This window comes from Pteronotus mesoamericanus, unplaced genomic scaffold (genome assembly GCF_021234165.1).
Source record: "Pteronotus mesoamericanus isolate MK-2021 breed Mesoamerican mustached bat unplaced genomic scaffold, CSHL_Meso_final scaffold_54, whole genome shotgun sequence".
Lineage (NCBI taxonomy): Eukaryota > Metazoa > Chordata > Mammalia > Chiroptera > Mormoopidae > Pteronotus > Pteronotus mesoamericanus.
In genome coordinates, this window is record NW_026555321.1 from 42,291,156 (window position 1) to 42,299,766 (window position 8,611).

The following is an 8,611-nucleotide window of genomic DNA, read 5'->3' on the forward strand; positions in this document are numbered from 1 at the left end:
CCTTCGAGTCTGCTTGGTCAGGAGTTATTTGGGGATCTCTAGGACATCTTTTTAAGAAATCCAACTTAATTATTCCCCCTACAATATTTCCTGAGAATCTCCTCTGAGTAATCACTATGCTGGGGAGTGGGGACAGAGCAGAGAACCAACAAGGTTCTTTCCTACCAGGAACACACAGTGAAGGTGATAAGGGAGAAGCCTGAGAATGCTGTGGTGCTGTGGGGTAGGTGCTCTGACGGGGGCTCCTTAAGTGGACACCCTGGCCTGGGGGGCCGTCAGAGAAAACTTCCTGGAGGAAGCAACATCTAGGCTGATGAAGTTCTCCTAGGAGGTGTTCCAGGAAGAGGAAACAGCATGTGCAGAGGCTCAGAGGAGAGGCAGAACATGTTACTCTGATGGTAGAGACCAAAGTGAAATACTAGGGCCTTATGGACTGGGGAATGGCCTTGGGTTTTGTTCTGAGGTGGTGAGGAAGCACAGGGCGAGTTAAAGAGGGCCAGTGATGGCAGCTCTCCTGGAGCCCAGGCTCCCGGCCTTTCCCTGGTACTCTGAGGATCCTTCTGTTCAGGAGCCTTGTCATGCCTCATGGCCAGCCCTGATTTTGGGGCTGGCTTCCCCTGCAGGTAGCAGCTCTCACTGCCTTCTTCATCCACATCCCTGGTGCTAGCACCAAGGCACATCGTAGGTGGGCAGTTGAGTGTCGTTAGAGGGATGTGAGTGGTTTCTGCTTGGAAAAGAAAATAAGAGAAGGAAAACAGACAAAATGAGAGCCGAATGTCTCCTTCCATCTAAATAGGGACTTCCTTTTTCCCTCATGCCCAACATTTTTTTCCAAAGATGAACTCTGTCCAGAGGATCTGCTCAAACTTTAGAATCTAACTAGTCTCCTTTGGAAATTCAGCTTTGGGTCATTTTCCTCAACATCCCTGGAAATTCTCTGGTTTAAATGTTGTCACCAACGGTGGGGAGTGGGGGGCTATCTATTTTTCTATTGGCTTCTTTTTGCTCCACCATATGTGGGCAGGGAGTCATTGCAAGGGACAATCCTGCATGTGTGGGTGTGGGAGGTGAAACTACAGAGGGAGCTCCAGAGTCCGAGGGAGACCAACTCAGTAAGAAAGAACTAAGGATGAGGTAGAGAGACAGGAACAGAACAAAAAAGAACAAGAGACCGTAAGAGACGGTAAATGACAGACATGTGCACATGAGAGCATGCACGGGTGCTCATACACACTCCTGTGAGCCAGGGGTTGCTGAGTCCAGCCTAGAACATGACAACGTGTGTAACCCTGTCCAGACCCAATTTTCTCTTGCCCTGAGTTTCTCACCATCATGTCCTCGGCCTGCGTGCGGTAGTCAAAGTAACCAGAGGGTGCCTCTCATTCTCTAAATGGTCCTTCTTGTAAACTCCCACTATTTATAGGCAATTATTGACCATGTCACCAATACAGAGGGAGATAAACAGTGAATAAATCTATAAACAATAAGGCTGGTGGCTCCAACAATTTGTCCTACTGACATTTATTTCACAAGGAAATAAGCCTCTTATTTCCATTATGCCCTGTTTTAATTTTATTTATTGGTTTTAATGGTTTTCTCTATCTCTGGCCAGTGGTAGAATTATTGGCCATGCAGGAAGAGATGCAGGAAGATAGGAAGAGGAGCAGTGTTCCCAGAGCTCATACCTGCATGTTCCTGAAATGCTTCCCGGAATAAGACCATAGGCAGGCACTGCTGTGAGACCCTGCCTTATTTTAACTAACTCCTAAAACAGCTCAGTGAAGTTTGGGGAAACTGAGGCACAGGGAAGTCAGGTCTCACAGGTGGTAGGAGTCAGATGAAGAAAGGTTCTTAGAGACAAACCCAGACACTCACCTGAGGATATGTTTACTGATTTTAGAGAGAGAGGAATGGGTGGGGGGAGAGAGTGAGGGAGGTAGGAGAGAGAAACATCAATTGGTTGCCTCCCATACATACTACAACAGGGGATTGAATCTGAAACCTAGGTATGTGCCCTTACTGGGGATTAAACCCACAAAGTTTTGGTGTACAGGACGAAACTCCAATCAACTGAGCCACCTGGCCAGGGTAGGAGCCTACATTCTTAACCACTCTGTTCTACGGCTCTAGACCAGGGCTCAAACATTTTCTGTAAAGGACCAGGGAGGAGATATTTTGGCCTTTTTGGGCAGTATGTTCTCAGTCATGACTACTCAGCTCTGCCACTGTAGCAGGAAAGCAACTGTGGACAGTACACAAATGAATGAATGTGGCTGCGTTCTAATAACCCTTTGTCAAAACAGATGGTGGGCCGGGTTTGCCGTGGGCCGTAGTTTGCGGACCCTAGCTCTGGGGGTGGTCCCTCTTAGTTCAGGGTGGACAAGAGCCCAGCTATTCTCTCTTCTGGGCTTCAGCCTCCTTGGGTGAGGTTGGCCTCAGAGCTGGAGAGGGAAAGCCACAGGGGATTAGAGAGAGTTCCAGACATTCTGTCCCTCTTCCCTCCCTGCCAGCAGTGCCCTCCTCACAGGGAGGATCCACCGGCCCCCTGCTTGCTTTGCAGGCCTCAGCTGCAGGCTCTCTGTCCTCATGTGGGTTTTCAGGGGGACTTTCCTCCCCATTAACTTGACTAGATTATCACCTGAAGATGTTTTGCTCAGTGTCTGGTACCCAGGAGGCCTCCAGTAAAAGCAGCTATAGCTGCATTTGCACCTTCAAGTCTGCAGAGGCCTTGTCTAGCTTGGGAACTGCAAGTCTGTGTAACATGGCAGTTAAGAGTGGGGGCCTCTCTGGGTTCTGCCATGGATCTGTGGGTATAATCCTTTCTTAGCCTCAGTTTCCTTGTGTATACATGGCCATCAGAATCTTTAATTTAGTGAAGATTTAATGAGAGAATGCACCTAAGGAATGTGGTACAGAGGAAGTGATCCTGACAGTTGTGAAGCAAGCAGGCCCCTTGTTCTCTTTGTTGAGGATGTCCCTGTGCCCTCCACCCTCCTTCCCAAGGAGGCAACCATCCCTCCAGGATGAGAGAAAAGTGTGCTCAGAGCGGGAGTGAGCTCCTCCAGGCTGTGACAGAGCAGCAGGAGGAAGGAGGAGGTCGTCTGGTCAAACACGCAGCCCCACCGGTGTTGGGGGAGATGGGATAATCTGAGGCTGCGGGGCATCTTCGGGTACATGAGCCTGAAAGGTCAGTTTGTACCACTTTGCTGAGAGCCTGGCTATGAGTCACTAGAGAGGACTAATTGGATCAGGGAGGGGCTACCTAGAACATCTGGGTTCACTCCTGACCATGGAAAGCCTGCTGTTGGCCAGTCTGAATTACTTTAGCAGGTCAAGCATGAGGAAATTCACTTCCAACCCAGTGGGTAATTCTATTTCTTGCTGAAAGAGGCAGCTGGGGATTGGCCTGTTTGATTAACCAAGATGGCAGCCTTCACAATGATATTAGCCGGATCTTGGGAAGGCACTGGCAAATAAGTCTTCTGTGTAGAGGTGTGGGACCTGGAGATCTCTAAAGGAGAGAGAATCTTACTAATAATCATAATAATTATTCTAATAAGAATTATTATTGTTAATCTGCTCATTTTAGACCCTATGTCCTTTCATTTAACTTTCCCAACAATCTTGTGAAGCAGATTTTTTTATTAACTGCATTTTAGCCATGAGGACATTGGAGCTTAGAGAGATCAAGTGATTTGCCTATGTAGAAAGTGACTCACGCAAGTAGAATGACTTTAGCAGTGTTTCCATCCGTTACTTCAGTAACATGTTAAATGAAATAGGATGACTGGAGCCAGGGTGCAGTGGACATCAATGTTTTGGTCATCTGTGCAGCATCCATTCTCCCTTCTAATGATTGCCCTCATACCATCATGCAGTTGGGGAGGGCTGGGCCCATTTCTGGCTCCAGGGTTGGCCTCATGGCCTAGGCCTACCTGACAGGGGGCCTGCCCTGTGGGACTCCAGGCTAGGCTGGACTGCCACCCCTCACATAGGCTGGCCACTGCCCAATGGGAGCTGCGCTATGCTAGGACTGCCAACATTAGACAGGGGTTGGTCTCATCTCAGGAGGAGCTGCGCAGAGCAACGTGCTGGCAAACTATGGCTTCAGGTGACCCCACCCCAGGAAGAGCCCCTTGGCTTGGAAGGCACCAAAATTCCTATTGGAGTGCAGTTGCTGGGCCTGTGTGTAAACATGGAGTTGGGTTCAGAAAGAGATCTGTAAAGGATAAACATAAGAGAGAACCCAGGGGGCAGCTGCTCCTCCTTGAATGAGACCAGCTCATCTCTTATGGGCTGGCTTGGTGAGGCTTGAGGTGGGCAGTGGACAGCCTGATTCGGGGGAAGGCGGATGCACTAGAGCAGACAGACAGGTGGACAGACTGGAGTAAACGCTGGGCAAAGCCCAACTCCTCCCCACAGCTGTGCTTGGCTGTGAGTGACCACCTTGCTACCTCGCCTCCCACTACCAGCTCCTGCTCTCTTTCTGTGAGAACTGCCCCTCCTCCCCCTCTCCCTTCTCTTAGATTCTGCTGTGCACCAAATGCTTACCCACCCTGCCCTCCTACCGCTGCTAGCATTCCTCGGCAAATTTAATTTCAGAGCGGTCTGTCCTGATTCCTGGGCTATCCCCTTTATGGCACATGTCAAAACTGTTTCAAAATGACTATCTGTGTGACTTTTTCTCTTATTTTCTGGCTAGAACCATATGTGCTTTACTATCCTGTCTTGTTAAACATTGACTCCTTGTTTATCTGACTTGCAGGCTCAAATGCTCATTGAAGGAATCTCCTGGAAAGGTACTGCTGCACCAGCTCTCTTCCAGCCATGGGCTTAGAATCAACTGTATCATAGAGACAGTGCTGCATGGTGACAGGGAGTACAGATACTCAGCCCCACTGCCCCGGCAAATGGTTTAATCTCCCTATGTCTTGGTTACCCACCTGCAACATGGGAATGGTAATGGTGCCTTCCTCTTAGAGGTGGTAGGAAGATTAAACATGTACTTATATAGAGAGAACTTAGAATCTGGCACTTAGTAGGTGCTATTGTTTGTGTTTTAGTGATTATTATTCTGGATGTTAGACAGTGAGAACTACCGGGATTAATAGGGGATATCCAGATGATCACTCCCATTTTACAGATGAGAAAATTGAGTCATAGTCAAAGGAAGAGGTTAGTCTGACATTGCATAGCTAGAAAATCTTTCAAGACCATGAACCTTTGTTGTAACTTTTCAGAACATTTATTTTCTGAGAAAAATGAGAGTTGAGGCCAAAGAACAGTGTCCCTTCCTTCTTCATTCATTCTTCAAATATTTGTGTGGCTCATAGTTGATGGCCAAATGTGTTTTTTGAATGAACAGATGAGTGAATTGATAAAGAGGCCTCTGTGGTTAAGAAAAAAGCCTGCTATGTGGGTTATCAAATCCCTGGCGTGCATATGCCACCTCATTCTTGTGCTCATGACAGACATAACTAATCAGTCATGGCTACTTTTGCACTGAGCCTGAACCCTGCCTCAGAATCCTCATCCCAGTCCATCATTAACTGATCAGACTCAGCTCTTCAGATATAATCTGCCTTCCACAGTCCCAGCTCAGAAATCTCTTTCATTATGCGGTTTCTTTCTTCCTCTCCTTTCATTTTTCTCTCTCAGACTCTTTCACTCCTTATTTTCCATTCACCCCACTTTCATTTTCCTTTCTCTCAATAATGTGGACCCAGAGGTATTGCTCTTTGAATTCTGGTAGAAACATACCTGAGGGCTCAAGGCTCCTACTTCCCGGCTTCCGTCAGTGGAGAAGGTGAGAGGGTCCAGCTGGTGTCTTGGATCCCTGAGCCAGCCAACCACCGCCCTGTTAGGCGAGTCTGGTCTCCTGGTCTCAGAAGGGCTGGTGCCTCCCCAGAGGTCCTGTAGATGCAGTAGGCCTGGAGGGAGATTGAAGTGTCTCATGGTTCACCTCGGGTGACCAAGTCCTCCTGGCCCTGCCCGGGCTCTGCCCTCCTGCAGACAGACCTGACATAAACTCTCCCTGCCCTGTTAAATAATCTCACCAGGAAGGAGGAAGTTACTCTAAAGTCCACTGGCAGGAAATGAGTCTGAAGCCTTGTGTGGGTGAGGAGCCCCTTGGAGCCCTGGCTTTGGCCCAGGCTGTGAGTGCCTTCCTCAGAGTTCTCCTGGCCTGGGCAGAGGAAGTTTGGATGGGAATTTGAGCAACTTAATCAGGAATGATAGACAACAGCCCCTGCCTGAGAACACAAAACAAAACACAACAAAACACTGTCCCCCAGATAAATGAATCCCATGCTGACAACCTCTCCAGGCCCTGGAGGATAAAGTTGGAGGTTGAGTGAGTTAGTGAAGGTGTCTTCACCTGCTCTGAGGCCGTGGGTCAGGGTGCCATGCCAGCTGCTGGAGGAAGTAGGGAGGGGGCGAAGACACAGACTGGGAGTTGGAGTAGGGCAGCAAAGAAGGAGGGGTGCAAGGTGATGGCAGATAGTGAGCCTGGATGAGGGAAAGGGGGTGGCGTTGATCAGGAGTGAGAAAAATAAGGAGAGAAAGTGGTCTGGGGAAAAGATTCGGTTTGGGGCACATGGAATCAGAATTTACAGCTGGAGAGAGAGGGAAGAAGAGCAGAGAAGGGCCAACTGGTGGTAGAACTTTGGTGCCACAGTGAATGCAGTGTTTTATGCCTCTCTTTCCCTAGGACTCCAGGTGTATTTAGGGGGTCTGCTGTTGATCCATTCCCCCAACATCCCAGGTTTGTCACTCACTACTCATGATTCTATTCCTGAGACCTTTCACTCCTTAGGATGAGTTCTTTCCCAGGAGGCACCAAGTTCCCGATGGGCTCCTGTGGGTCTTTCCCACTTGTTTTCTGGCTGGGGATGCTTCTATTACTCGGTGATTTCTACCCTGACTGCTTCCAGAAAGGATGTATGGCCTGCTTGAAAAGAATATCCAGGGACATGAGGTCAAATAGCTGCTCAGAAAATAAAGATGAGCCCTGGCTGGTGGCTCAGTTGGTTGGAATGTCATCCTATAAACTGAAAGGTTGAGGGTTCGATCCCCAGTCAGGGCTCAAACCTAAGTTGTGGGTTCCATCCCTGGTCTGGGCACGTATGGGAGGCAACTGATCAATGTTTCTCTCTCTCTCCTGCTCTCCCTCTAAAAGAAATGAAAAAATATTCTTGGGTAAGGATTAAAAAAAACAAGAAAAGAAATAAAAACTGAGTTCCCAGGAGCTGGTGGGAAGATGAGGCTACTGAGGACTGAAGCGGCCCCCTGGCCTGTGCTCTGGCTGTCCAGCGGATCCCTGGGGATGGGAAGTGGACCCTGGGGACATGTCCGAAGGGGACAAACCATGCTTTTCTTCATCCTGATTGGTTTTGGCCCTGGTTTTATGTCTGCTCCCACCAACCTCCCCGTCCTCTCCCCTCCTCTTCCTTCCCCTCTCCTCGCCCTTTCTCTCCTCTTCTCTTGCCAGCCTGGGCAGTTCTGCTCAAGGCTGGTGCTTCTTATCATTCAGATATGACACAACCTAACTGTTTAAAGTAAGTAACAATTGAACTATTCAATTAAAATCCTGATAAGTTCTGTGAAGAAAACTGTGACAGCAATTAGCAGTTTTCTTCATACAGGGGTGTCCGACCTGTGGCCCATGGGCCACATGCAGCTCAGGACGGCTATGAATGTGGCCCAATACAAAACTGTAAATTTACTTAAAACATTATGAGATTTTTTTTTTTTTTGTGATTACATGTTGCAAGGTATTTAACATGTAGCTCAAGACAACTCTTCTTCCAATGTGGTCCAGAGACACCAACAAAAAGGTTGGACACCCCTGATGTAGCACATGGCCAGGGAAGCCTCTCTGAGGAGGGAACACTGGGGTCTTGCTAGTTTCCTGTGTGTGCTGTAACAAATAGTGGTTTTAGAAAATGCAAGTGTGTCATCTTATGGTTCTGTAGGTCAGAGGTCGGACACAGGTCTCATGGGACTAAAATCTGGGTGATGGTCAGACTGTGTTCCTTCTGGAGGCTCGAGGGAGAATGCTTCCTTGCCTTTTTCAGTTTCCTAAGGCCTTCCGCATTCCTTGGCTCATGGTCCCTCTTTCATCTTCAAAGCCAACAAAATTGCTTCTGTCTGAACTTCTTCTGTCCTCACATCTTCTAACTCTCTCCTCACAAGTCTTGAGGACCCTGTGTATACATTGGGCCCCCTGGATGCTCCAAGACACTCTCCTTAGCTTAAAGTCAGTAGATTAGAGACCTTAATTCAACCTGCAACTTTAATTCCCTTTTGCTGTGTAATTAATATTACATAGTCAAAGGCTCTGTGGTTTAGGACTTGGGCATCTTTGAGGGCCATTATTCTGCTACTTACAAATACATTCCTGTTTTAACTTCTTTACAGCAGTTTCAACAGCCTGAAATGACATTTCCTGAATATTGGCTCATTTGACACTTGTCTTGCTCTACCAGAAAGTGAGCTTTCTGAGGACAGAGGCTTTGTTGGTGCTGCTCTCTAGAACAGGGCTTGGTACTTACTTAGCAGGTGCTCAGTTGCAGTTTGTTAAAGGAACGAATGAATGAATGAGTGCTGGCTC

The 8,611-nt window shown here is 48.1% G+C and overlaps 1 protein-coding gene across 1 annotated transcript in view; it reads right to left on the minus strand.

Annotated features, from left to right (window-relative positions):
• Positions 1-5,870, minus strand: part of FAM3D (FAM3 metabolism regulating signaling molecule D) — a 40,904-nt gene extending 35,034 nt beyond the window's left edge. Inside the window, exon 1 of the mRNA XM_054595902.1 lies at positions 5,761-5,870. The gene's annotated coding sequence lies outside the window, so the exon portion shown is untranslated. The remainder of the gene's footprint in view (positions 1-5,760) is intronic.
• Between the last annotated feature and the right edge of the window lie 2,741 nt (positions 5,871-8,611).